The 23,297-nt window shown below is 52.2% G+C and overlaps 27 non-coding genes and 9 pseudogenes across 27 annotated transcripts; all 36 read left to right on the top strand.

The window, feature by feature from the left end:
- Positions 1–128: 128 nt before the first annotated feature.
- On the top strand, positions 129–247 carry LOC138217109 (5S ribosomal RNA). Its single transcript, XR_011180822.1, has one exon. It is a non-coding gene; the product is annotated as a 5S ribosomal RNA (ribosomal RNA).
- A 537-nt stretch (positions 248–784) lies between these two features.
- On the top strand, positions 785–903 carry LOC138244144 (5S ribosomal RNA). The gene has a single exon (XR_011192758.1). It is a non-coding gene; the product is annotated as a 5S ribosomal RNA (ribosomal RNA).
- A 537-nt stretch (positions 904–1,440) lies between these two features.
- Positions 1,441–1,559, top strand: LOC138216735 (5S ribosomal RNA). Its single transcript, XR_011180447.1, has one exon. It is a non-coding gene; the product is annotated as a 5S ribosomal RNA (ribosomal RNA).
- Positions 1,560–2,092: 533 nt separating this feature from the next.
- Positions 2,093–2,211, top strand: LOC138217158 (5S ribosomal RNA). Its single transcript, XR_011180871.1, has one exon. It is a non-coding gene; the product is annotated as a 5S ribosomal RNA (ribosomal RNA).
- A 537-nt stretch (positions 2,212–2,748) lies between these two features.
- On the top strand, positions 2,749–2,867 carry LOC138217110 (5S ribosomal RNA). The gene has a single exon (XR_011180823.1). It is a non-coding gene; the product is annotated as a 5S ribosomal RNA (ribosomal RNA).
- Positions 2,868–3,404: 537 nt separating this feature from the next.
- Positions 3,405–3,523, top strand: LOC138218116 (5S ribosomal RNA; annotated as a pseudogene).
- A 537-nt stretch (positions 3,524–4,060) lies between these two features.
- LOC138218783 (5S ribosomal RNA) lies at positions 4,061–4,178 on the top strand (annotated as a pseudogene).
- Positions 4,179–4,715: 537 nt separating this feature from the next.
- On the top strand, positions 4,716–4,834 carry LOC138216242 (5S ribosomal RNA). The gene has a single exon (XR_011179954.1). It is a non-coding gene; the product is annotated as a 5S ribosomal RNA (ribosomal RNA).
- A 537-nt stretch (positions 4,835–5,371) lies between these two features.
- Positions 5,372–5,490, top strand: LOC138216187 (5S ribosomal RNA). Its single transcript, XR_011179899.1, has one exon. It is a non-coding gene; the product is annotated as a 5S ribosomal RNA (ribosomal RNA).
- Positions 5,491–6,025: 535 nt separating this feature from the next.
- LOC138216549 (5S ribosomal RNA) lies at positions 6,026–6,144 on the top strand. Its single transcript, XR_011180261.1, has one exon. It is a non-coding gene; the product is annotated as a 5S ribosomal RNA (ribosomal RNA).
- A 537-nt stretch (positions 6,145–6,681) lies between these two features.
- Positions 6,682–6,800, top strand: LOC138245442 (5S ribosomal RNA). The gene has a single exon (XR_011194052.1). It is a non-coding gene; the product is annotated as a 5S ribosomal RNA (ribosomal RNA).
- Positions 6,801–7,337: 537 nt separating this feature from the next.
- LOC138245443 (5S ribosomal RNA) lies at positions 7,338–7,456 on the top strand. The gene has a single exon (XR_011194053.1). It is a non-coding gene; the product is annotated as a 5S ribosomal RNA (ribosomal RNA).
- Positions 7,457–7,993: 537 nt separating this feature from the next.
- LOC138216188 (5S ribosomal RNA) lies at positions 7,994–8,112 on the top strand. Its single transcript, XR_011179900.1, has one exon. It is a non-coding gene; the product is annotated as a 5S ribosomal RNA (ribosomal RNA).
- Positions 8,113–8,648: 536 nt separating this feature from the next.
- LOC138216550 (5S ribosomal RNA) lies at positions 8,649–8,767 on the top strand. Its single transcript, XR_011180262.1, has one exon. It is a non-coding gene; the product is annotated as a 5S ribosomal RNA (ribosomal RNA).
- Positions 8,768–9,304: 537 nt separating this feature from the next.
- On the top strand, positions 9,305–9,423 carry LOC138217553 (5S ribosomal RNA). The gene has a single exon (XR_011181265.1). It is a non-coding gene; the product is annotated as a 5S ribosomal RNA (ribosomal RNA).
- Positions 9,424–9,960: 537 nt separating this feature from the next.
- Positions 9,961–10,069, top strand: LOC138218981 (5S ribosomal RNA; annotated as a pseudogene).
- Positions 10,070–10,606: 537 nt separating this feature from the next.
- On the top strand, positions 10,607–10,725 carry LOC138216236 (5S ribosomal RNA). Its single transcript, XR_011179948.1, has one exon. It is a non-coding gene; the product is annotated as a 5S ribosomal RNA (ribosomal RNA).
- A 536-nt stretch (positions 10,726–11,261) lies between these two features.
- Positions 11,262–11,380, top strand: LOC138216552 (5S ribosomal RNA). Its single transcript, XR_011180264.1, has one exon. It is a non-coding gene; the product is annotated as a 5S ribosomal RNA (ribosomal RNA).
- Positions 11,381–11,917: 537 nt separating this feature from the next.
- On the top strand, positions 11,918–12,036 carry LOC138245444 (5S ribosomal RNA). Its single transcript, XR_011194054.1, has one exon. It is a non-coding gene; the product is annotated as a 5S ribosomal RNA (ribosomal RNA).
- Positions 12,037–12,573: 537 nt separating this feature from the next.
- On the top strand, positions 12,574–12,692 carry LOC138216189 (5S ribosomal RNA). Its single transcript, XR_011179901.1, has one exon. It is a non-coding gene; the product is annotated as a 5S ribosomal RNA (ribosomal RNA).
- Positions 12,693–13,228: 536 nt separating this feature from the next.
- LOC138216553 (5S ribosomal RNA) lies at positions 13,229–13,347 on the top strand. Its single transcript, XR_011180265.1, has one exon. It is a non-coding gene; the product is annotated as a 5S ribosomal RNA (ribosomal RNA).
- Positions 13,348–13,884: 537 nt separating this feature from the next.
- On the top strand, positions 13,885–14,003 carry LOC138217555 (5S ribosomal RNA). The gene has a single exon (XR_011181267.1). It is a non-coding gene; the product is annotated as a 5S ribosomal RNA (ribosomal RNA).
- Positions 14,004–14,540: 537 nt separating this feature from the next.
- LOC138218982 (5S ribosomal RNA) lies at positions 14,541–14,649 on the top strand (annotated as a pseudogene).
- A 537-nt stretch (positions 14,650–15,186) lies between these two features.
- On the top strand, positions 15,187–15,295 carry LOC138218971 (5S ribosomal RNA; annotated as a pseudogene).
- Positions 15,296–15,832: 537 nt separating this feature from the next.
- Positions 15,833–15,951, top strand: LOC138244145 (5S ribosomal RNA). The gene has a single exon (XR_011192759.1). It is a non-coding gene; the product is annotated as a 5S ribosomal RNA (ribosomal RNA).
- Positions 15,952–16,488: 537 nt separating this feature from the next.
- Positions 16,489–16,607, top strand: LOC138244146 (5S ribosomal RNA). The gene has a single exon (XR_011192760.1). It is a non-coding gene; the product is annotated as a 5S ribosomal RNA (ribosomal RNA).
- Positions 16,608–17,144: 537 nt separating this feature from the next.
- On the top strand, positions 17,145–17,253 carry LOC138218864 (5S ribosomal RNA; annotated as a pseudogene).
- A 536-nt stretch (positions 17,254–17,789) lies between these two features.
- On the top strand, positions 17,790–17,908 carry LOC138218341 (5S ribosomal RNA; annotated as a pseudogene).
- A 537-nt stretch (positions 17,909–18,445) lies between these two features.
- Positions 18,446–18,564, top strand: LOC138244736 (5S ribosomal RNA). The gene has a single exon (XR_011193351.1). It is a non-coding gene; the product is annotated as a 5S ribosomal RNA (ribosomal RNA).
- A 537-nt stretch (positions 18,565–19,101) lies between these two features.
- On the top strand, positions 19,102–19,220 carry LOC138217281 (5S ribosomal RNA). The gene has a single exon (XR_011180993.1). It is a non-coding gene; the product is annotated as a 5S ribosomal RNA (ribosomal RNA).
- Positions 19,221–19,755: 535 nt separating this feature from the next.
- LOC138245495 (5S ribosomal RNA) lies at positions 19,756–19,874 on the top strand. The gene has a single exon (XR_011194105.1). It is a non-coding gene; the product is annotated as a 5S ribosomal RNA (ribosomal RNA).
- Positions 19,875–20,407: 533 nt separating this feature from the next.
- On the top strand, positions 20,408–20,526 carry LOC138218326 (5S ribosomal RNA; annotated as a pseudogene).
- Positions 20,527–21,063: 537 nt separating this feature from the next.
- Positions 21,064–21,182, top strand: LOC138245074 (5S ribosomal RNA). Its single transcript, XR_011193690.1, has one exon. It is a non-coding gene; the product is annotated as a 5S ribosomal RNA (ribosomal RNA).
- Positions 21,183–21,717: 535 nt separating this feature from the next.
- LOC138217215 (5S ribosomal RNA) lies at positions 21,718–21,836 on the top strand. The gene has a single exon (XR_011180927.1). It is a non-coding gene; the product is annotated as a 5S ribosomal RNA (ribosomal RNA).
- A 532-nt stretch (positions 21,837–22,368) lies between these two features.
- On the top strand, positions 22,369–22,487 carry LOC138244147 (5S ribosomal RNA). Its single transcript, XR_011192761.1, has one exon. It is a non-coding gene; the product is annotated as a 5S ribosomal RNA (ribosomal RNA).
- A 537-nt stretch (positions 22,488–23,024) lies between these two features.
- Positions 23,025–23,143, top strand: LOC138217999 (5S ribosomal RNA; annotated as a pseudogene).
- Positions 23,144–23,297: the final 154 nt, after the last annotated feature.

Here is a 23,297-nt window from a genome sequence, read left to right on the forward strand (position 1 = left end):
GGGGACGAAGGCAGTGAAGAGAGAGAACGTGGAAAGAAGAGAAAAACGCAAGAGAAAAAAAGCAGCGTCGAAAAAGAGGTGACGGAGCTGTCCTCTCAATAAGAAGGGTTCCAGCGAGCTTGGCTCTCGCTTATGGCCACACCCCCTTGAGCACGCCTGATCTCGTCTGATCTCGGAAGCTAAACAGGGATGGGCCTGGTTAGTACTTGGATGGGAGACTCCCTGGGAATACCAGGTGCTGTAAGCTTTTAAGCGCAGGAGGCGCCCTATCCCCGCTCGCTTGCTCATTCCCCTGTTCACACGTGCAGTGCGGCTTGTCCGTCTGTTTATTTGTCAGCTTTGGCGAGACACGGGTGCTTGTGTATTAGCGTGAGCGTTTTTTATTCTGATCAGGAACAGTTTTACAAGTCTGCAAAGGATCGAGGAAAGGTTTATCGCCAGCTGAAAAGAGACACAGCGCTTCGGCTGTGGAGACTTGTTCGGCTGGCGTTCGGAGAGTCGCGTTTTTCAGAATTGTATTGAGATCGTTTTCCACAGAGCTCAGATGTCAAAGCACAGCAGCAGCTCTCCACAGCGATCCTCTATAGCGCCCTTTCTCCCGCAGCTCCGTCCTCATTGGAAGGAAGCAAGAGTGAAAGGCTGAAGTGAAATAGAGCGGGGACGAAGGCAGTGAAGAGAGAGAACGTGGGAAGAAGAGAAAAACGCAAGAGAAAAAAAGCAGCGTCGTAAAAGAGGTGACGGAGCTGTCCTCTCAATAAGAAGGGTGCCAGCGAGCCTTCCTCTTGCTTACGGCCACACCCCCTTGAGCACGCCTGATCTCGTCTGATCTCGGAAGCTAAACAGGGATGGGCCTGGTTAGTACTTGGATGGGAGACCGCCTGGGAATACCAGGTGCTGTAAGCTTTTAAGCGCAGGAGGCGCCCTATCCCCGCTCGCTCGCTCATTCCCCTGTTCACACGTGCAGTGCGGCTTGTCCGTCTGTTTATTTGTCAGCTTTGGCGAGACACGGGTGCTTGTGTATTAGCGTGAGCGTTTTTTATTCTGATCAGGAACAGTTTTACAAGTCCGCAAAGGATCGAGGAAAGGTTTATCGCCAGCTGAAAAGAGACACAGCGCTTCGGCTGTGGAGACTTGTTCGGCTGGCGATCGGAGAGTCGCGTTTTTCAGAATTGTATTGAGATCGTTTTCCACAGAGCTCAGATGTCAAAGCACAGCAGCAGCTCTCCACAGCGATCCTCTATAGCGCCCTTTCTCCCGCAGCTCCGTCCTCATTGGAAGGAAGCAAGAGTGAAAGGCTGAAGTGAAATAGAGCGGGGACGAAGGCAGTGAAGAGAGAGAACGTGGGAAGAAGAGAAAAACGCAAGGGAAAAAAAGCAGCGTCGTAAAAGAGGTGACGGAGCTGTCCTCTCAATAAGAAGGGTGCCAGCGAGCCTTGCTCTCGCTTATGGCCACACCCTCTTGAGCACGCCTGATCTCGTCTGATCTCGGAAGCTAAACAGGGATGGGCCTGGTTAGTACTTGGATGGGAGACCGCCTGGGAATACCAGGTGCTGTAAGCTTTTAAGCGCAGGAGGCGCCCTATCCCCGCTCGCTCGCTCATTCCCCTGTTCACACGTGCAGTGCAGCTTGTCCGTCTATTTGTCAGCTTTGGCGAGACACGGCTGCTTGTGTATTAGCGTGAGCGTTTTTTATTCTGATCAGGAACAGTTTTACAAGTCCGCAAAGGATCGAGGAAAGGTTTATCGCCAGCTGAAAAGAGACACAGCGCTTCGGCTGTGGAGACTTGTTCGGCTGGCGTTCGGAGAGTCGCGTTTTTCAGAATTGTATTGAGATCGTTTTCCACAGAGCTCAGATGTCAAAGCACAGCAGCAGCTCTCCACAGCGATCCTCTATAGCGCCCTTTCTCCCGCAGCTCCGTCCTCATTGGAAGGAAGCAAGAGTGAAAGGCTGAAGTGAAATAGAGCGGGGACGAAGGCAGTGAAGAGAGAGAACGTGGGAAGAAGAGAAAAACGCAAGGGAAAATAAGCAGCGTCGTAAAAGAGGTGACGGAGCTGTCCTCTCAATAAGAAGGGTGCCAGCGAGCCTTGCTCTCGCTTACAGCCACACCCTCTTGAGCACGCCTGATCTCCTCTGATCTCGGAAGCTAAACAGGGATGGGCCTGGTTAGTACTTGGATGGGAGACCGCCTGGGAATACCAGGTGCTGTAAGCTTTTAAGCGCAGGAGGCGCCCTATCCCCGCTCGCTCGCTCATTCCCCTGTTCACACGTGCAGTGCGGCTTGTCCGTCTGTTTATTTGTCAGCTTTGGCGAGACACGGGTGCTTGTGTATTAGCGTGAGCGTTTTTTATTCTGATCAGGAACAGTTTTACAAGTCCGCAAAGAATCGAGGAAAGGTTTATCGCCAGCTGAAAAGAGACACAGCGCATCGGCTGTGGAGACTTGTTCGGCTGGCGTTCGGAGAGTCGCGTTTTTCAGAATTGTATTGAGATCGTTTTCCACAGAGCTCAGATGTCAAAGCACAGCAGCAGCTCTCCACAGCGATCCTCTATAGCGCCCTTTCTCCCGCAGCTCCGTCCTCATTGGAAGGAAGCAAGAGTGAAAGGCTGAAGTGAAATAGAGCGGGGACGAAGGCAGTGAAGAGAGAGAACGTGGGAAGAAGAGAAAAACGCAAGGGAAAAAGAGCAGCGTCGTAAAAGAGGTGACGGAGCTGTCCTCTCAATAAGAAGGGTGCCAGCGAGCCTTGCTCTCGCTTATGGCCACACCCCCTTGAGCACGCCTGATCTCGTCTGATCTCGGAAGCTAAACAGGGATGGGCCTGGTTAGTACTTGGATGGGAGACTCCCTGGGAATACCAGGTGCTGTAAGCTTTTAAGCGCAGGAGGCGCCCTATCCCCGCTCGCTTGCTCATTCCCCTGTTCACACGTGCAGTGCGGCTTGTCCGTCTGTTTATTTGTCAGCTTTGGCGAGACACGGGTGCTTGTGTATTAGCGTGAGCGTTTTTTATTCTGATCAGGAACAGTTTTACAAGTCTGCAAAGGATCGAGGAAAGGTTTATCGCCAGCTGAAAAGAGACACAGCGCTTCGGCTGTGGAGACTTGTTCGGCTGGCGTTCGGAGAGTCGCGTTTTTCAGAATTGTATTGAGATCGTTTTCCACAGAGCTCAGATGTCAAAGCACAGCAGCAGCTCTCCACAGCGATCCTCTATAGCGCCCTTTCTCCCGCAGCTCCGTCCTCATTGGAAGGAAGCAAGAGTGAAAGGCTGAAGTGAAATAGAGCGGGGACGAAGGCAGTGAAGAGAGAGAACGTGGGAAGAAGAGAAAAACGCAAGAGAAAAAAAGCAGCGTCGTAAAAGAGGTGACGGAGCTGTCCTCTCAATAAGAAGGGTGCCAGCGAGCCTTCCTCTTGCTTACGGCCACACCCCCTTGAGCACGCCATATCTCGTCTGATCTCGGAAGCTAAACAGGGATGGGCCTGGTTAGTACTTGGATGGGAGACCGCCTGGGAATACCAGGTGCTGTAAGCTTTTAAGCGCAGGAGGCGCCCTATCCCCGCTCGCTCGCTCATTCCCCTGTTCACACGTGCAGTGCAGCTTGTCCGTCTGTTTATTTGTCAGCTTTGGCGAGACACGGGTGCTTGTGTATTAGCGTGAGCGTTTTTTATTCTGATCAGGAACAGTTTTACAAGTCCGCAAAGGATCGAGGAAAGGTTTATCGCCAGCTGAAAAGAGACACAGCGCTTCGGCTGTGGAGACTTGTTCGGCTGGCGATCGGAGAGTCGCGTTTTTCAGAATTGTATTGAGATCGTTTTCCACAGAGCTCAGATGTCAAAGCACAGCAGCAGCTCTCCACAGCGATCCTCTATAGCGCACTTTCTCCCGCAGCTCCGTCCTCATTGGAAGGAAGCAAGAGTGAAAGGCTGAAGTGAAATAGAGCGGGGACGAAGGCAGTGAAGAGAGAGAACGTGGGAAGAAGAGAAAAACGCAAGGGAAAAAGAGCAGCGTCATAAAAGAGGTGACGGAGCTGTCCTCTCAATAAGAAGGGTGCCAGCGAGCCTTGTTCTCGCTTACGGCCACACCCCCTTGAGCACGCCTGATCTGTCTGATCTCGGAAGCTAAACAGGGATGGGCCTGGTTAGTAGTTGGATGGGAGACCGCCTGGGAGTACCAGGTGCTGTAAGCTTTTAAGCGCAGGAGGCGCCCTATCCCCGCTCGCTCGCTCATTCCCCTGTTCACACGTGCAGTGCGGCTTGTCCGTCTGTTTATTTGTCAGCTTTGGCGAGACACGGGTGCTTGTGTATTAGCGTGAGCGTTTTTTATTCTGATCAGGAACAGTTTTACAAGTCCGCAAAGGTTCGAGGAAAGGTTTATCGCTAGCTGAAAAGAGACACAGCGCTTCGGCTGTGGAGACTTGTTCGGCTGGCGTTCGGAGAGTCGCGTTTTTCAGAATTGTATTGAGATCGTTTTCCACAGAGCTCAGATGTCAAAGCACAGCAGCAGCTCTCCACAGCGATCCTCTATAGCGCCCTTTCTCCCGCAGCTCAGTCCTCATTGGAAGGAAGCAAGAGTGAAAGGCTGAAGTGAAATAGAGCGGGGACGAAGGCAGTGAAGAGAGAGAACGTGGGAAGAAGAGAAAAACGCAAGGGAAAAAAAGCAGCGTCGTAAAAGAGGTGACGGAGCTGTCCTCTCAATAAGAAGGGTGCCAGCGAGCCTTGCTCTCGCTTATGGCCACACCCCCTTGAGCACGCCTGATCTCGTCTGATCTCTGAAGCTAAACAGGGATGGGCCTGGTTAGTACTTGGATGGGAGACCGCCTGGGAATACCAGGTGCTGTAAGCTTTTAAGCGCAGGAGGCGCCCTATCCCCGCTCGCTCGCTCATTCCCCTGTTCACACGTGCAGTGCGGCTTGTCCGTCTGTTTATTTCTCAGCTTTGGCGAGACACGGGTGCTTGTGTATTAGCGTGAGCGTTTTTTATTCTGATCAGGAACAGTTTTACAAGTCCGCAAAGGATCGAGGAAAGGTTTATCGCCAGCTGAAAAGAGACACAGCGCTTCGGCTGTGGAGACTTGTTCGACTGGCGTTCGGAGAGTCGCGTTTTTCAGAATTGTATTGAGATCGTTTTCCACAGAGCTCAGATGTCAAAGCACAGCAGCAGCTCTCCACAGCGATCCTCTATAGCGCCCTTTCTCCCGCAGCTCCGTCCTCATTGGAAGGAAGCAAGAGTGAAAGGCTGAAGTGAAATAGAGCGGGGACGAAGGCAGTGAAGAGACAGAACGTGGGAAGAAGAGAAAAACGCAAGAGAAAAAAAGCAGCGTCGTAAAAGAGGTGACGGAGCTGTCCTCTCAATAAGAAGGGTGCCAGCGAGCCTTGCTCTCGCTTACGGCCACACTCCCTTGAGCACGCCTGATCTCGTCTGATCTCGGAAGCTAAACAGGGATGGGCCTGGTTAGTACTTGGATGGGAGACCGCCTGGGAATACCAGGTGCTGTAAGCTTTTAAGCGCAGGAGGCGCCCTATCCCCGCTCGCTCGCTCATTCCCCTGTTCACACGTGCAGTGCGGTTGTCCGTCTGTTTATTTGTCAGCTTTGGCGAGACACGGGTGCTTGTGTATTAGCGTGAGCGTTTTTTATTCTGATCAGGAACAGTTTTACAAGTCCGCAAAGGATCGAGGAAAGGTTTATCGCCAGCTGAAAAGAGACACAGCGCTTCGGCTGTGGAGACTTGTTCGGCTGGCGTTCGGAGAGTCGCGTTTTTCAGAATTGTTTTGAGATCGTTTTCCACAGAGCTCAGATGTCAAAGCACAGCAGCAGCTCTCCACAGCGATCCTCTATAGCGCCCTTTCTCCCGCAGCTCCGTCCTCATTGGAAGGAAGCAAGAGTGAAAGGCTGAAGTGAAATAGAGCGGGGACGAAGGCAGTGAAGAGAGAGAACGTGGAAAGAAGAGAAAAACGCAAGGGAAAAAAGCAGCGTCGTAAAAGAGGTGACGGAGCTGTCCTCTCAATAAGAAGGGTGCCAGCGAGCCTTGCTCTCGCTTACGGCCACACCCCCTTGAGCACGCCTGATCTCGTCTGATCTCAGAATCTAAACAGGGATGGGCCTGGTTAGTACTTGGATGGGAGACCGCCTGGGAATACCAGGTGCTGTAAGCTTTTAAGCGCAGGAGGCGCCCTATCCCCGCTCGCTCGCTCATTCCCCTGTTCACACATGCAGTGCGGCTTGTCCGTCTGTTTATTTGTCAGCTTTGGTGAGACACGGGTGCTTGTGTATTAGCGTGAGCGTTTTTTATTCTGATCAGGAACAGTTTTACAAGTCCGCAAAGGATCGAGGAAAGGTTTATCGCGAGCTGAAAAGAGACACAGCGCTTCGGCTGTGGAGACTTGTTCGGCTGGCGTTCGGAGAGTCGCGTTTTTCAGAATTGTATTGAGATCGTTTTCCACAGAGCTCAGATGTCAAAGCACAGCAGCAGCTCTCCACAGCGATCCTCTATAGCGCCCTTTCTCCCGCAGCTCCGTCCTCATTGGAAGGAAGCAAGAGTGAAAGGCTGAAGTGAAATAGAGCGGGGACGAAGGCAGTGAAGAGAGAGAACGTGGGAAGAAGAGAAAAACGCAAGGGAAAAAAAGCAGCGTCGTAAAAGAGGTGACGGAGCTGTCCTCTCAATAAGAAGGGTGCCAGCAAGCTTTGGTCTCGCTTACGGCCACACCCCTTTGAGCACGCCTGATCTCGTCTGATCTCGGAAGCTAAACAGGGATGGGCCTGGTTAGTACTTGGATGGGAGACCGCCTGGGAATACCAGGTGCTGTAAGCTTTTAAGCGCAGGAGGCGCCCTATCCCCGCTCGCTCGCTCATTCCCCTGTTCACACATGCAGTGCGGCTTGTCCGTCTGTTTATTTGTCAGCTTTGGTGAGACACGGGTGCTTGTGTATTAGCGTGAGCGTTTTTTATTCTGATCAGGAACAGTTTTACAAGTCCGCAAAGGATCGAGGAAAGGTTTATCGCGAGCTGAAAAGAGACACAGCGCTTCGGCTGTGGAGACTTGTTCGGCTGGCGTTCGGAGAGTCGCGTTTTTCAGAATTGTATTGAGATCGTTTTCCACAGAGCTCAGATGTCAAAGCACAGCAGCAGCTCTCCACAGCGATCCTCTATAGCGCCCTTTCTCCCGCAGCTCCGTCCTCATTGGAAGGAAGCAAGAGTGAAAGGCTGAAGTGAAATAGAGCGGGGACGAAGGCAGTGAAGAGAGAGAACGTGGGAAGAAGAGAAAAACGCAAGGGAAAAAAAGCAGCGTCGTAAAAGAGGTGACGGAGCTGTCCTCTCAATAAGAAGGGTGCCAGCAAGCTTTGGTCTCGCTTACGGCCACACCCCTTTGAGCACGCCTGATCTCGTCTGATCTCGGAAGCTAAACAGGGATGGGCCTGGTTAGTACTTGGATGGGAGACCGCCTGGGAATACCAGGTGCTGTAAGCTTTTAAGCAAAGGAGGCGCCCTATCCCCGCTCGCTCGCTCATTCCCCTGTTCACACGTGCAGTGCGGCTTGTCCGTCTGTTTATTTGTCAGCTTTGGCGAGACACGGGTGCTTGTGTATTAGCGTGAGCGTTTTTTATTCTGATCAGGAACAGTTTTACAAGTCCGCAAAGGATCGAGGAAAGGTTTATCGCCAGCTGAAAAGAGACACAACGCTTCGGCTGTGGAGACTTGTTCGGCTGGCGTTCGGAGAGTCGCGTTTTTCAGAATTGTATTGAGATCGTTTTCCACAGAGCTCAGATGTCAAAGCACAGCAGCAGCTCTCCACAGCGATCCTCTATAGCGCCCTTTCTCCCGCAGCTCCGTCCTCATTGGAAGGAAGCAAGAGTGAAAGGCTGAAGTGAAATAGAGCGGGGACGAAGGCAGTGAAGAGAGAGAACGTGGGAAGAAGAGAAAAACGCAAGGGAAAAAAAGCAGCGTCGTAAAAGAGGTGACGGAGCTGTCCTCTCAATAAGAAGGGTGCCAGCGAGCCTTGCTCTCGCTTACGGCCACACTCCCTTGAGCACGCCTGATCTCGTCTGATCTCGGAAGCTAAACAGGGATGGGCCTGGTTAGTACTTGGATGGGAGACCGCCTGGGAATACCAGGTGCTGTAAGCTTTTAAGCGGAGGAGGCGCCCTATCCCCGCTCGCTCGCTCATTCCCCTGTTCACACGTGCAGTGCGGCTTGTCCGTCTGTTTATTTGTCAGCTTTGGCGAGACACGGGTGCTTGTGTATTAGCGTGAGCGTTTTTTATTCTGATCAGGAACAGTTTTACAAGTCCGCAAAGGATCGAGGAAAGGTTTATCGCCAGCTGAAAAGAGACACAGCGCTTCGGCTGTGGAGACTTGTTCGGCTGGCGTTCGGAGAGTCGCGTTTTTCAGAATTGTTTTGAGATCGTTTTCCACAGAGCTCAGATGTCAAAGCACAGCAGCAGCTCTCCACAGCGATCCTCTATAGCGCCCTTTCTCCCGCAGCTCCGTCCTCATTGGAAGGAAGCAAGAGTGAAAGGCTGAAGTGAAATAGAGCGGGGACGAAGGCAGTGAAGAGAGAGAACGTGGAAAGAAGAGAAAAACGCAAGGGAAAAAAGCAGCGTCGTAAAAGAGGTGACGGAGCTGTCCTCTCAATAAGAAGGGTGCCAGCGAGCCTTGCTCTCGCTTACGGCCACACCCCCTTGAGCACGCCTGATCTCGTCTGATCTCAGAATCTAAACAGGGATGGGCCTGGTTAGTACTTGGATGGGAGACCGCCTGGGAATACCAGGTGCTGTAAGCTTTTAAGCGCAGGAGGCGCCCTATCCCCGCTCGCTCGCTCATTCCCCTGTTCACACGTGCAGTGCGGCTTGTCCGTCTGTTTATTTGTCAGCTTTGGTGAGACACGGGTGCTTGTGTATTAGCGTGAGCGTTTTTTATTCTGATCAGGAACAGTTTTACAAGTCCGCAAAGGATCGAGGAAAGGTTTATCGCGAGCTGAAAAGAGACACAGCGCTTCGGCTGTGGAGACTTGTTCGGCTGGCGTTCGGAGAGTCGCGTTTTTCAGAATTGTATTGAGATCGTTTTCCACAGAGCTCAGATGTCAAAGCACAGCAGCAGCTCTCCACAGCGATCCTCTATAGCGCCCTTTCTCCCGCAGCTCCGTCCTCATTGGAAGGAAGCAAGAGTGAAAGGCTGAAGTGTAATAGAGCGGGGACGAAGGCAGTGAAGAGAGAGAACGTGGGAAGAAGAGAAAAACGCAAGGGAAAAAAAGCAGCGTCGTAAAAGAGGTGACGGAGCTGTCCTCTCAATAAGAAGGGTGCCAGCAAGCTTTGGTCTCGCTTACGGCCACACCCCTTTGAGCACGCCTGATCTCGTCTGATCTCGGAAGCTAAACAGGGATGGGCCTGGTTAGTACTTGGATGGGAGACCGCCTGGGAATACCAGGTGCTGTAAGGTTTTAAGCGCAGGAGGCGCCCTATCCCCGCTCGCTCGCTCATTCCCCTGTTCACAAGTGCAGTGCGGCTTGTCCGTCTGTTTATTTGTCAGCTTTGGCGAGACACAGGTGCTTGTGTATTAGCGTGAGCGTTTTTTATTCTGATCAGGAACAGTTTTACAAGTCCGCAAAGGATCGAGGAAAGGTTTATCGCCAGCTGAAAAGAGACACAGCGCTTCGGCTGTGGAGACTTGTTCGGCTGGCGTTCGGAGAGTCGCGTTTCTCAGAATTGTATTGAGATCGTTTTCCACAGAGCTCAGATGTCAAAGCACAGCAGCAGCTCTCCACAGCGATCCTCTATAGCGCCCTTTCTCCCGCAGCTCCGTCCTCATTGGAAGGAAGCAAGAGTGAAAGGCTGAAGTGAAATAGAGCGGGGACGAAGGCAGTGAAGAGAGAGAACGTGGGAAGAAGAGAAAAACGCAAGGGAAAAAAAGCAGCGTCGTAAAAGAGGTGACGGAGCTGTCCTCTCAATAAGAAGGGTGCCAGCGATCCTTGCTCTGGCTTACGGCCACACCCCCTTGAGCACGCCTGATCTCCGAAGCTAAACAGGGATGGGCCTGGTTAGTACTTGGATGGGAGACCGCCTGGGAATACCAGGTGCTGTAAGCTTTTAAGCAAAGGAGGCGCCCTATCCCCGCTCGCTCGCTCATTCCCCTGTTCACACGTGCAGTGCGGCTTGTCCGTCTGTTTATTTGTCAGCTTTGGCGAGACACGGGTGCTTGTGTATTAGCGTGAGCGTTTTTTATTCTGATCAGGAACAGTTTTACAAGTCCGCAAAGGATCGAGGAAAGGTTTATCGCCAGCTGAAAAGAGACACAGCGCTTCGGCTGTGGAGACTTGTTCGGCTGGCGTTCGGAGAGTCGCGTTTTTCAGAATTGTATTGAGATCGTTTTCCACAGAGCTCAGATGTCAAAGCACAGCAGCAGCTCTCCACAGCGATCCTCTATAGCGCCCTTTCTCCCGCAGCTCCGTCCTCATTGGAAGGAAGCAAAAGTGAAAGGCTGAAGTGAAATAGAGCGGGGACGAAGGCAGTGAAGAGAGAGAACGTGGGAAGAAGAGAAAAACGCAAGGGAAAAAAAGCAGCGTCGTAAAAGAGGTGACGGAGCTGTCCTCTCAATAAGAAGGGTGCCAGCGAGCCTTGCTCTTGTTTACGGCCACACCCCCTTGAGCACGCCTGATCTCGTCTGATCTCTGAAGCTAAACAGGGATGGGCCTGGTTAGTACTTGGATGGGAGACCGCCTGGGAATACCAGGTGCTGTAAGCTTTTAAGCGCAGGAGGCGCCCTATCCCCGCTCGCTCGCTCATTCCCCTGTTCACACGTGCAGTGCGGCTTGTCCGTCTGTTTATTTCTCAGCTTTGGCGAGACACGGGTGCTTGTGTATTAGCGTGAGCGTTTTTTATTCTGATCAGGAACAGTTTTACAAGTCCGCAAAGGATCGAGGAAAGGTTTATCGCCAGCTGAAAAGAGACACAGCGCTTCGGCTGTGGAGACTTGTTCGGCTGGCGTTCGGAGAGTCGCGTTTTTCAGAATTGTTTTGAGATCGTTTTCCACAGAGCTCAGATGTCAAAGCACAGCAGCAGCTCTCCACAGCGATCCTCTATAGCGCCCTTTCTCCCGCAGCTCCGTCCTCATTGGAAGGAAGCAAGAGTGAAAGGCTGAAGTGAAATAGAGCGGGGACGAAGGCAGTGAAGAGAGAGAACGTGGAAAGAAGAGAAAAACGCAAGGGAAAAAAGCAGCGTCGTAAAAGAGGTGACGGAGCTGTCCTCTCAATAAGAAGGGTGCCAGCGAGCCTTGCTCTCGCTTACGGCCACACCCCCTTGAGCACGCCTGATCTCGTCTGATCTCAGAATCTAAACAGGGATGGGCCTGGTTAGTACTTGGATGGGAGACCGCCTGGGAATACCAGGTGCTGTAAGCTTTTAAGCGCAGGAGGCGCCCTATCCCCGCTCGCTCGCTCATTCCCCTGTTCACACATGCAGTGCGGCTTGTCCGTCTGTTTATTTGTCAGCTTTGGTGAGACACGGGTGCTTGTGTATTAGCGTGAGCGTTTTTTATTCTGATCAGGAACAGTTTTACAAGTCCGCAAAGGATCGAGGAAAGGTTTATCGCGAGCTGAAAAGAGACACAGCGCTTCGGCTGTGGAAACTTGTTCGGCTGGCGTTCGGAGAGTCGCGTTTTTCAGAATTGTATTGAGATCGTTTTCCACAGAGCTCAGATGTCAAAGCACAGCAGCAGCTCTCCACAGCGATCCTCTATAGCGCCCTTTCTCCCGCAGCTCCGTCCTCATTGGAAGGAAGCAAGAGTGAAAGGCTGAAGTGAAATAGAGCGGGGACGAAGGCAGTGAAGAGAGAGAACGTGGGAAGAAGAGAAAAACGCAAGGGAAAAAAAGCAGCGTCGTAAAAGAGGTGACGGAGCTGTCCTCTCAATAAGAAGGGTGCCAGCAAGCTTTGGTCTCGCTTACGGCCACACCCCTTTGAGCACGCCTGATCTCGTCTGATCTCGGAAGCTAAACAGGGATGGGCCTGGTTAGTACTTGGATGGGAGACCGCCTGGGAATACCAGGTGCTGTAAGCTTTTAAGCAAAGGAGGCGCCCTATCCCCGCTCGCTCGCTCATTCCCCTGTTCACACGTGCAGTGCGGCTTGTCCGTCTGTTTATTTGTCAGCTTTGGCGAGACACGGGTGCTTGTGTATTAGCGTGAGCGTTTTTTATTCTGATCAGGAACAGTTTTACAAGTCCGCAAAGGATCGAGGAAAGGTTTATCGCCAGCTGAAAAGAGACACAACGCTTCGGCTGTGGAGACTTGTTCGGCTGGCGTTCGGAGAGTCGCGTTTTTCAGAATTGTATTGAGATCGTTTTCCACAGAGCTCAGATGTCAAAGCACAGCAGCAGCTCTCCACAGCGATCCTCTATAGCGCCCTTTCTCCCGCAGCTCCGTCCTCATTGGAAGGAAGCAAGAGTGAAAGGCTGAAGTGAAATAGAGCGGGGACGAAGGCAGTGAAGAGAGAGAACGTGGGAAGAAGAGAAAAACGCAAGGGAAAAAAAGCAGCGTCGTAAAAGAGGTGACGGAGCTGTCCTCTCAATAAGAAGGGTGCCAGCGAGCCTTGCTCTCGCTTACGGCCACACTCCCTTGAGCACGCCTGATCTCGTCTGATCTCGGAAGCTAAACAGGGATGGGCCTGGTTAGTACTTGGATGGGAGACCGCCTGGGAATACCAGGTGCTGTAAGCTTTTAAGCGCAGGAGGCGCCCTATCCCCGCTCGCTCGCTCATTCCCCTGTTCACACGTGCAGTGCGGCTTGTCCGTCTGTTTATTTGTCAGCTTTGGCGAGACACGGGTGCTTGTGTATTAGCGTGAGCGTTTTTTATTCTGATCAGGAACAGTTTTACAAGTCCGCAAAGGATCGAGGAAAGGTTTATCGCCAGCTGAAAAGAGACACAGCGCTTCGGCTGTGGAGACTTGTTCGGCTGGCGTTCGGAGAGTCGCGTTTTTCAGAATTGTTTTGAGATCGTTTTCCACAGAGCTCAGATGTCAAAGCACAGCAGCAGCTCTCCACAGCGATCCTCTATAGCGCCCTTTCTCCCGCAGCTCCGTCCTCATTGGAAGGAAGCAAGAGTGAAAGGCTGAAGTGAAATAGAGCGGGGACGAAGGCAGTGAAGAGAGAGAACGTGGAAAGAAGAGAAAAACGCAAGGGAAAAAAGCAGCGTCGTAAAAGAGGTGACGGAGCTGTCCTCTCAATAAGAAGGGTGCCAGCGAGCCTTGCTCTCGCTTACGGCCACACCCCCTTGAGCACGCCTGATCTCGTCTGATCTCAGAATCTAAACAGGGATGGGCCTGGTTAGTACTTGGATGGGAGACCGCCTGGGAATACCAGGTGCTGTAAGCTTTTAAGCGCAGGAGGCGCCCTATCCCCGCTCGCTCGCTCATTCCCCTGTTCACACGTGCAGTGCGGCTTGTCCGTCTGTTTATTTGTCAGCTTTGGTGAGACACGGGTGCTTGTGTATTAGCGTGAGCGTTTTTTATTCTGATCAGGAACAGTTTTACAAGTCCGCAAAGGATCGAGGAAAGGTTTATCGCGAGCTGAAAAGAGACACAGCGCTTCGGCTGTGGAGACTTGTTCGGCTGGCGTTCGGAGAGTCGCGTTTTTCAGAATTGTATTGAGATCGTTTTCCACAGAGCTCAGATGTCAAAGCACAGCAGCAGCTCTCCACAGCGATCCTCTATAGCGCCCTTTCTCCCGCAGCTCCGTCCTCATTGGAAGGAAGCAAGAGTGAAAGGCTGAAGTGTAATAGAGCGGGGACGAAGGCAGTGAAGAGAGAGAACGTGGGAAGAAGAGAAAAACGCAAGGGAAAAAAAGCAGCGTCGTAAAAGAGGTGACGGAGCTGTCCTCTCAATAAGAAGGGTGCCAGCAAGCTTTGGTCTCGCTTACGGCCACACCCCTTTGAGCACGCCTGATCTCGTCTGATCTCGGAAGCTAAACAGGGATGGGCCTGGTTAGTACTTGGATGGGAGACCGCCTGGGAATACCAGGTGCTGTAAGGTTTTAAGCGCAGGAGGCGCCCTATCCCCGCTCGCTCGCTCATTCCCCTGTTCACAAGTGCAGTGCGGCTTGTCCGTCTGTTTATTTGTCAGCTTTGGCGAGACACAGGTGCTTGTGTATTAGCGTGAGCGTTTTTTATTCTGATCAGGAACAGTTTTACAAGTCCGCAAAGGATCGAGGAAAGGTTTATCGCCAGCTGAAAAGAGACACAGCGCTTCGGCTGTGGAGACTTGTTCGGCTGGCGTTCGGAGAGTCGCGTTTCTCAGAATTGTATTGAGATCGTTTTCCACAGAGCTCAGATGTCAAAGCACAGCAGCAGCTCTCCACAGCGATCCTCTATAGCGCCCTTTCTCCCGCAGCTCCGTCCTCATTGGAAGGAAGCAAGAGTGAAAGGCTGAAGTGAAATAGAGCGGGGACGAAGGCAGTGAAGAGAGAGAACGTGGGAAGAAGAGAAAAACGCAAGGGAAAAAAAGCAGCGTCGTAAAAGAGGTGACGGAGCTGTCCTCTCAATAAGAAGGGTGCCAGCGATCCTTGCTCTGGCTTACGGCCACACCCCCTTGAGCACGCCTGATCTCCGAAGCTAAACAGGGATGGGCCTGGTTAGTACTTGGATGGGAGACCGCCTGGGAATACCAGGTGCTGTAAGCTTTTAAGCAAAGGAGGCGCCCTATCCCCGCTCGCTCGCTCATTCCCCTGTTCACACGTGCAGTGCGGCTTGTCCATCTGTTTATTTGTCAGCTTTGGCGAGACACGGGTGCTTGTGTATTAGCGTGAGCGTTTTTTATTCTGATCAGGAACAGTTTTACAAGTCCGCAAAGGATCGAGGAAAGGTTTATCGCCAGCTGAAAAGAGACACAGCGCTTCGGCTGTGGAGACTTGTTCGGCTGGCGTTCGGAGAGTCGCGTTTTTCAGAATTGTATTGAGATCGTTTTCCACAGAGCTCAGATGTCAAAGCACAGCAGCAGCTCTCCACAGCCATCCTCTATAGCGCCCTTTTTCCCGCAGCTCCGTCCTCATTGGAAGGAAGCAAGAGTGAAAGGCTGAAGTGAAATAGAGCAGGGACGAAGGCAGTGAAGAGAGAGAACGTGGGAAGAAGAGAAAAACGCAAGGGAAAAAAAGCAGCGTCGAAAAAGAGGTGACGGAGCTGTCCTCTCAATAAGAAGGGTGCCAGCGAGCCTTGCTCTGGCTTACGGCCACACCCCCTTGAGTATGCCTGATCTCGGAAGCTAAACAGGGATGGGCCTGGTTAGTACTTGGATGGGAGACCGCCTGGGAATACCAGGTGCTGTAAGCTTTTAAGCGCAGGAGGCGCCCTATCCCAGCTCGCTCGCTCATTCCCCTGTTCACACGTGCAGTGCGGCTTGTCCGTCTGTTTATTTGTCAGCTTTGGCGAGACACGGGTGCTTGTGTATTAGCGTGAGCGTTTTTTATTCTGATCAGGAACAGTTTTACAAGTCTGCAAAGGATCGAGGAAAGGTTTATCGCCAGCTGAAAAGAGACACAGCGCTTCGGCTGTGGAGACTTGTTCGGCTGGCGTTCGGAGAGTCGCGTTTTTCAGAATTGTATTGAGATCGTTTTCCACAGAGCTCAGATGTCAAAGCACAGCAGCAGCTCTCCACAGCGATCCTCTATAGCGCCCTTTCTCCCGCAGCTCCGTCCTCATTGGAAGGAAGCAAGAGTGAAAGGCTGAAGTGAAATAGAGTGGGGACGAAGGCAGTGAAGAGAGAGAACGTGGGAAGAAGAGAAAAACGCAAGAGAAAAAAAGCAGCGTCGTAAAAGAGGTGACGGAGCTGTCCTCTCAATAAGAAGGGTGCCAGCGAGCCTTGCTCTCGCTTACGGCCACACCCCCTTGAGCACGCCTGATCTCGTCTGATCTCGGAAGCTAAACAGGGATGGGCCTGGTTAGTACTTGGATGGGAGACCGCCTGGGAATACCAGGTGCTGTAAGCTTTTAAGCAAAGGAGGCGCCCTATCCCCGCTCGCTCGCTCATTCCCCTGTTCACACGAGCAGTGCGGCTTGTCCGTCTGTTTATTTGTCAGCTTTGGCGAGACACGGGTGCTTGTGTATTAGCGTGAGCGTTTTTTATTCTGATCAGGAACAGTTTTACAAGTCCGCAAAGGATCGAGGAAAGGTTTATCGCCAGCTGAAAAGAGACACAGCGCTTCGGCTGTGGAGACTTGTTCGGCTGGCGTTCGGAGAGTCGCGTTTTTCAGAATTGTATTGAGATCGTTTTCCACAGAGCTCAGATGTCAAAGCACAGCAGCAGCTCTCCACAGCGATCCTCTATAGCGCCCTTTCTCCCGCAGCTCCGTCCTCATTGGAAGGAAGCAAGAGTGAAAGGCTGAAGTGAAATAGAGCGGGGACGAAGGCAGTGAAGAGAGAGAACGTGGGAAGAAGAGAAAAACGCAAGAGAAAAAAAGCAGCGTCGTAAAAGAGGTGACGGAGCTGTCCTCTCAATAAGAAGGGTGCCAGCGAGCCTTGCTCTCGCTTACGGCCACACCCCCTTGAGCACGCCTGATCTCGTCTGATCTCGGAAGCTAAACAGGGATGGGCCTGGTTAGTACTTGGATGGGAGACCGCCTGGGAATACCAGGTGCTGTAAGCTTTTAAGCGCAGGAGGCGCCCTATCCCCGCTCGCTCGCTCATTCCCCTGTTCACACGTGCAGTGCGGCTTGTCCGTCTGTTTATTTGTCAGCTTTGGCGAGACACAGGTGCTTGTGTATTAGCGTGAGCGTTTTTTATTCTGATCAGGAACAGTTTTACAAGTCCGCAATGGATCGAGGAAAGGTTTATCGCCAGCTGAAAAGAGACACAGCGCTTCGGCTGTGGAGACTTGTTCGGCTGGCGTTCGGAGAGTCGCGTTTCTCAGAATTGTATTGAGATCGTTTTCCACAGAGCTCAGATGTCAAAGCACAGCAGCAGCTCTCCACAGCGATCCTCTATAGCGCCCTTTCTCCCGCAGCTCCGTCCTCATTGGAAGGAAGCAAGAGTGAAAGGCTGAAGTGAAATAGAGCGGGGACGAAGGCAGTGAAGAGAGAGAACGTGGGAAGAAGAGAAAAACGCAAGGGAAAAAAAGCAGCGTCGTAAAAGAGGTGACGGAGCTGTCCTCTCAATAAGAAGGGTGCCAGCGAGCCTTGCTCTGGCTTACGGCCACACCCCCTTGAGCACGCCTGATCTCGGAAGCTAAACAGGGATGGGCCTGGTTAGTACTTGGATGGGAGACCGCCTGGGAATACCAGGTGCTGTAAGCTTTTAAGCAAAGGAGGCGCCCTATCCCCGCTCGCTCGCTCAATCCCCTGTTCACACGTGCAGTGCGGCTTGTCCGTCTGTTTATTTGTCAGCTTTGGCGAGACACGGGTGCTTGTGTATTAGCGTGAGCGTTTTTTATTCTGATCAGGAACAGTTTAACAAGTCCGCAAAGAATTGAGGAAAGGTTTATCGCCAGCTGAAAGAGACACAGCGCTTCGGCTGTGGAGACTTGTTCGGCTGGCGTTCGGAGAGTCGCGTTTTTCAGAATTGTATTGAGATCGTTTTCCACAGAGCTCAGATGTCAAAGCACAGCAGCAGCTCTCCACAGCGATCCTCTATAGCGCCCTTTCTCCCGCAGCTCCGTCCTCATTGGAAGGAAGCAAAAGTGAAAGGCTGAAGTGAAATAGAGCGGGGACGAAGGCAGTGAAGAGAGAGAACGTGGGAAGAAGAGAAAAACGCAAGGGAAAAAAAGCAGCGTCGTAAAAGAGGTGACGGAGCTGTCCTCTCAATAAGAAGGGTGCCAGCGAGCCTTGCTCTTGCTTACGGCCACACCCCCTTGAGCACGCCTGATCTCGTCTGCTCTCGGAAGCTAAACAGGGATGGGCCTGGTTAGTACTTGGATGGGAGAACGCCTGGGAATACCAGGTGCTGTAAGCTTTTAAGCGCAGGAGGCGCCCTATCCCCGCTCGCTCCCTCATTCCCCTGTTCACACGTGCAGTGCGGCTTGTCCATCTGTTTATTTGTCAGCTTTGGCGAGACACGGGTGCTAGTGTATTAGCGTGAGCGTTTTTTATTCTGATCAGGAACAGTTTTACAAGTCCGCAAAGGATCGAGGAAAGGTTTATCGCCAGCTGAAAAGAGACACAGCGCTTCGGCTGTGGAGACTTGTTCGGCTGGCGTTCGGAGAGTCGCGTTTTTCAGAATTGTATTGAGATCGTTTTCCACAGAGCTCAGATGTCAAAGCACAGCAGCAGCTCTCCACAGCGATCCTCTATAGCGCCCTTTTTCCCGCAGCTCCGTCCTCATTGGAAGGAAGCAAGAGTGAAAGGCTGAAGTGAAATAGAGCAGGGACGAAGGCAGTGAAGAGAGAGAACGTGGGAAGAAGAGAAAAATGCAAGAGAAAAAAAGCAGCGTCGTAAAAGAGGTGACGGAGCTGTCCTCTCAATAAGAAGGGTGCCAGCGAGCCTTGCTCTCGCTTACGGCCACACCCCCTTGAGCACGCCTGATCTCGTCTGATCTCGGAAGCTAAACAGGGATGGGCCTGGTTAGTACTTGGATGGGAGACCGCCTGGGAATACCTGGTGCTGTAAGCTTTTAAGCGCAGGAGGCGCCCTATCCCCGCTCGCTCGCTCATTCCCCTGTTCACACGTGCAGTGCGGCTTGTCAGTCTGTTTATTTGTCAGCTTTGGCGAGACACGGGTGCTTGTGTATTAGCGTGAGCGTTTTTTATTCTGATCAGGAACAGTTTTACAAGTCTGCAAAGGATCGAGGAAAGGTTTATCGCCAGCTGAAAAGAGACACAGCGCTTCGGCTGTGGAGACTTGTTCGGCTGGCGTTCGGAGAGTCGCGTTTTTCAGAATTGTATTGAGATCGTTTTCCACAGAGCTCAGATGTCAAAGCACAGCAGCAGCTCTCCACAGCGATCCTCTATAGCGCCCTTTCTCCCGCAGCTCCGTCCTCATTGGAAGGAAGCAAGAGTGAAAGGCTGAAGTGAAATAGAGTGGGGACGAAGGCAGTGAAGAGAGAGAACGTGGGAAGAAGAGAAAAACGCAAGAGAAAAAAAGCAGCGTCGTAAAAGAGGTGACGGAGCTGTCCTCTCAATAAGAAGGGTGCCAGCGAGCCTTGCTCTCGCTTACGCCCACACCCCCTTGAGCACGCCTGATCTCGTCTGATCTCGGAAGCTAAACAGGGATGGGCCTGGTTAGTACTTGGATGGGAGACCGCCTGGGAATACCAGGTGCTGTAAGCTTTTAAGCGCAGGAGGCGCCCTATCCCCGCTCGCTCGCTCATTCCCGTTCACACGTGCAGTGCGGCTTGTCCGTCTGTTTATTTGTCAGCTTTGGCGAGACACGGGTGCTTGTGTATTAGCGTGAGCGTTTTTTATTCTGATCAGGAACAGTTTTACAAGTCCGCAAAGGATCGAGGAAAGGTTTATCGCCAGCTGAAAAGAGAAACAGCGCTTCGGCTGTGGAGACTTGTTCGGCTGGCGTTCGGAGAGTCGCGTTTTTCAGAATTGTATTGAGATCGTTTTCCACAGAGCTCAGATGTCAAAGCACAGCAGCAGCTCTCCACAGCGATCCTCTATAGCGCCCTTTCTCCCGCAGCTCCGTCCTCATTGGAAGGAAGCAAGAGTGAAAGGCTGAAGTGAAATAGAGCGGGGACGAAGGCAGTGAAGAGAGAGAACGTGGGAAGAAGAGAAAAACGCAAGGGAAAAAGAGCAGCGTCGTAAAAGAGGTGACGGAGCTGTCCTCTCAATAAGAAGGGTGCCAGCGAGCCTTGCTCTTGCTTACGGCCACACCCCCTTGAGCACGCCTGATCTCGTCTGATCTCGGAAGCTAAACAAGGATGGGCCTGGTTAGTACTTGGATGGGAGACCGCCTGGGAATACCAGGTGCTGTAAGCTTTTAAGCGCAGGAGGCGCCCTATCCCCGCTCGCTCATTCCCCTGTTCACACGTGCAGTGCGGCTTGTCCGTCTGTTTATTTGTCAGCTTTGGCGAGACACGGGTGCTTGTGTATTAGCGTGAGCGTTTTTTATTCTGATCAGGAACAGTTTTACAAGTCCGCAAAGGATCGAGGAAAGGTTTATCGCCAGCTGAAAAGAGACACAGCGCTTCGGCTGTGGAGACTTGTTCGGCTGGCGTTCGGAGAGTCGCGTTTTTCAGAATTGTATTGAGATCGTTTTCCACAGAGCTCAGATGTCAAAGCACAGCAGCAGCTCTCCACAGCGATCCTCTATAGCGCCCTTTCTCCCGCAGCTCCGTCCTCATTGGAAGGAAGCAAGAGTGAAAGGCTGAAGTGAAATAGAGCGGGGATGAAGGCAGTGAAGAGAGAGAACGTGGGAAGAAGAGAAAAACGCAAGGGAAAAAAAGCAGCGTCGTAAAAGAGGTGACGGAGCTGTCCTCTCAATAAGAAGGGTGCCAGCGAACCTTGCTCTTGCTTACGGCCACACTCCTTTGAGCACGCCTGATCTCGTCTAATCTCGGAAGCTAAACAGGGATGGGCCTGGTTAGTACTTGGATGGGAGACCGCCTGGGAATACCAGGTGCTGTAAGCTTTTAAGCGCAGGAGGCGCCCTATCCCCACTTCCTCGCTCATTCCCCTGTTCACACGTGCAGTGCGGCTTGTCCGTCTGTTTATTTGTCAGCTTTGGCGAGACACGGGTGCTTGTGTATTAGCGTGAGCGTTTTTTATTCTGATCAGGAACAGTTTTACAAGTCCGCAAAGGATCGAGGAAAGGTTTATCGCCAGCTGAAAAGAGACACAGCGCTTCGGCTGTGGAGACTTGTTCTGCTGGTGTTCGGAGAGTCGCATTTTTCAGAATTGTATTGAGATCGTTTTCCACAGAGCTCAGATGTAAAAGCACAGCAGCAGCTCTCCACAGCGATCCTCTATAGCGCCCTTTCTCTCGCAGCTCCGTCCTCATTGGAAGGAAGCAAGAGTGAAAGGCTGAAGTGAAATAGAGCGGGGACGAAGGCAGTGAAGAGAGAGAACGTGGGAAGAAGAGAAAAACGCAAGGGAAAAAAAGCAGCGTCGTAAAAGAGGTGACGGAGCTGTCCTCTCAATAAGAAGGGTGCCAGCGAGCCTTGCTCTCGTTTACGGCCACACCCCCTTGAGCACGCCTGATCTCGTCTGATCTCGGAAGCTAAACAGGGATGGGCCTGGTTAGTACTTGGATGGGAGACCGCCTGGGAATACCAGGTGCTGTAAGCTTTTAAGCGCAGGAGGCGCCCTATCCCCGCTCGCTCGCTCATTCCCCTGTTCACACGTGCAGTGCGGCTTGTCCGTCTGTTTATTTGTCAGCTTTGGCGAGACACGGGTGCTTGTGTATTAGCGTGAGCGTTTTTTATTCTGATCATGAACAGTTTTACAAGTCCGCAAAGGATCGAGGAAAGGTTTATCGCCAGCTGAAAAGAGACAGCGCTTCGGCTGTGGAGACTTGTTCGGCTGGCGTTATGAGAGTCGCGTTTTTCAGAATTGTATTGAGATCGTTTTCCACAGAGCTCAGATGTCAAAGCACAGCAGCAGCTCTCCACAGCGATCCTCTATAGCGCCCTTTCTCCCGCAGCTCCGTCCTCATTGGAAGGAAGCAAGAGTGAAAGGCTGAAGTGAAATAGAGCGGGGACGAAGGCAGTGAAGAGAGAGAACGTGGGAAGAAGAGAAAAACGCAAGGGAAAAAAAGCAGCGTCGTAAAAGAGGTGACGGAGCTGTCCTCTCAATTAGAAGGGTGCCAGCGAGCCTTGCTCTTGGTTACGGCCACACCCCCTTGAGCACGCCTGATCTCGTCTGATCTCGGAAGCTAAACAGGGATGGGCCTGGTTAGTACTTGGATGGGAGACCACCTGGGAATGCCAGGTGCTGTAAGCTTTTAAGCGCAGGAGGCGCCCTATCCCCGCTCCCTCGTTCATTCCCCTGTTCACACATGCAGTGCGGCTTGTCCGTCTGTTTGTCAGCTTTGGCGAGACACGGTGATTGTTTATTAGCGTGAGCGTTTTTTATTCTGATCAGGAACAGTTTTACAAGTCCGCAAAGGATTGAGGAAAGGTTTATCGCCAGCTGAAAAGAGACACAGCGTTTCGGCCGTGGAGACTTGTTCGGCTGGCATTCGGGGAATCGCGTTTTTCAGAATTGTATTGAGATCGTTTTCCACAGAGCTCAGATGTCAAAGCACAGCAGCAGCTCTCCACAGCGATCCTCTATAGCGCCCTTTCTCCCGCAGCTCCGTCCTCATTGGAAGGAAGCAAGAGTGAAAGGCTGAAGTGAAATAGAGCGTGGACGAAGGCAGTGAAGAGAGAGAACGTGGGAAGAAGAGAAAAACGCAAGAGAAAAAAAGCAGCGTCGTAAAAGAGGTGACGGAGCTGTCCTCTCAATAAGAAGGGTGCCAGCGAGCCTTGCTCTCGCTTACGGCCACACCCCCTTGAGCACGCCTGATCTCGTCTGATCTCGGAAGCTAAACAGGGATGGGCCTGGTTAGTACTTGGATGGGAGACCGCCTGGGAATACCAGGTGCTGTAAGCTTTTAAGCAAAGGAGGCGCCCTATCCCCGCTCGCTCGCTCATTCCCCTGTTCACACGAGCAGTGCGGCTTGTCCGTCTGTTTATTTGTCAGCTTTGGCGAGACACGGGTGCTTGTGTATTAGCGTGAGCGTTTTTTATTCTGATCATGAACAGTTTAACAAGTCCGCAAAGGATCGAGGAAAGGTTTATCGCCAGCTGAAAAGAGACACAGCGCTTCGGCTGTGGAGACTTGTTCGGCTGGCGTTCGGAGAGTCGCGTTTTTCAGAATTGTATTGAGATCGTTTTCCACAGAGCTCAGATGTCAAAGCACAGCAGCAGCTCTCCACAGCGATCCTCTATAGCGCCCTTTCTCCCGCAGCTCCGTCCTCATTGGAAGGAAGCAAGAGTGAAAGGCTGAAGTGAGCTAGAGCGGGGACGAAGGCAGTGAAGAGAGAGAACGTGGGAAGAAGAGAAAAACGCAAGGGAAAAAAAGCAGCGTCGTAAAAGAGGTGACGGAGCTGTCCTCTCAATAAGAAGGGTGCCAGCGAGCCTTGCTCTCACTTACGGCCACACCCCCTTGAGCACGCCTGATCTCGTCTGATCTCGGAAGCTGAACAGGGATGGGCCTGGTTAGTACTTGGATGGGAGACCGCCTGGGAATACCAGGTGCTGTAAGCTTTTAAGCGCAGGAGGCGCCCTATCCCCGCTCGCTCGCTCATTCCCCTGTTCACACGTGCAGTGCGGCTTGTCCGTCTGTTTATTTGTCAGCTTTGGCGAGACACGGGTGCTTGTGTATTAGCGTGAGCGTTTTTTATTCTGATCAGGAACAGTT

The sequence above is a fragment of the Lepisosteus oculatus genome, chromosome 14 (assembly GCF_040954835.1).
Source record: "Lepisosteus oculatus isolate fLepOcu1 chromosome 14, fLepOcu1.hap2, whole genome shotgun sequence".
Classification (NCBI taxonomy): Eukaryota; Metazoa; Chordata; class Actinopteri; order Semionotiformes; family Lepisosteidae; genus Lepisosteus; species Lepisosteus oculatus.